The sequence below is a fragment of the Frankliniella occidentalis genome, unplaced genomic scaffold, assembly GCF_000697945.3.
Source record: "Frankliniella occidentalis isolate FOCC.00 unplaced genomic scaffold, Focc_3.1 Scaffold73, whole genome shotgun sequence".
NCBI classification, from domain to species: domain Eukaryota; kingdom Metazoa; phylum Arthropoda; class Insecta; order Thysanoptera; family Thripidae; genus Frankliniella; species Frankliniella occidentalis.
This window is the reverse complement of record NW_026267203.1, coordinates 500107-501171: the sequence shown is the minus strand read 5'-3', so window position 1 is coordinate 501171 and position 1065 is coordinate 500107. Positions and strand designations below refer to the sequence as shown.

Here is a 1065-nt window from a genome sequence, read left to right as displayed (position 1 = left end):
ATGGTATTTTTACCCCAAGATATAAATACCACGTCGTAGTATTTTTACCCCAGGATACAAATACCACGTCGTGGTATTTTTACCATAGAATACAAATACCGCGACGTGGTATTTTTACCCCAGGATACAAATACCACGTCGTATTATTTTTACCCCAGGATACAAATACCACGTCGTGGCGACGGCGATGACCTTTAAATACATCTCGTGCCCTACACCGTTTACGTTGTTTACCGACTGGTTGTGCGTTCATCTGCGGGGCGATCTCCCAGCAATATGAAATTTTAAAGTAGAAGTTTAAGGGTAACGTTAACATTTCATTTCTGTAGCAAAAGAAAGTCCTGCCTCCAGAGAGAATCGAACTCTCGACCCCCAGTTTACTAGACTGGTGCTCTAACCACTGAGCTATGGAGGCGAGGGATACGAGGCACCTTCGGGGATCACGGGTGCTCAAGGTCGGCGTCGACGACCGGCTTTTCAAAAGCTGCAGAGGCGCACGGCAGGCCAGGCCAGGCCAAGCGACGCCCGGGGTCTGTCCGCCTGCCGGGCCCTCCGTCCGCTCGCCCCCACGCACGATGGGTTGCCTACCCCAACGGCGGCGACGACGGCAGCGGAGCACAGCTGAGCGACAGACGCACGAAGACGGCGCAATAAGAGAGCGAGAACGGAGAGGACGACGACGACGACGACGACGACGGAGAGGTCATTTTGCCGTCGCGTTGATTTCGCTAGCCAGGCGGCGGCGGCGGGCGGCGGGAGCGCCGTGGCCGCCAACTTTAGCGCGCAGTATCTCACATGGCGCCATGTGCCGCAGAGGGCCGAAATAAGACGGGACGACGAGGCGGCGGAGACAGTCTGGATAACCACCCTCTATACCAGCCACGGACTGGGGGTCTAGGGGCCCAGTCTGGAAACTGCTCCGCGGGGCCCCAAAAGATACCTTTTTTGCCGTCAAGGGGCCCCAAAAGATACCTTTTTGCCTTCAAGGGCCCCAAAAGATACCTTTTTCGCCTGGGGCCCGGTCGGGATTTCCCGACTAGCCAACCCGGGCCAGTCCGTGGCTGC

The 1065-nt window shown here is 56.5% G+C and overlaps 1 non-coding gene across 1 annotated transcript; it reads right to left on the bottom strand.

The window, feature by feature from the left end:
• Positions 1 to 342: 342 nt before the first annotated feature.
• On the bottom strand, positions 343 to 415 carry Trnat-agu (transfer RNA threonine (anticodon AGU)). Its single transcript has one exon. It is a non-coding gene; the product is annotated as a tRNA-Thr (tRNA).
• Between the last annotated feature and the right edge of the window lie 650 nt (positions 416 to 1065).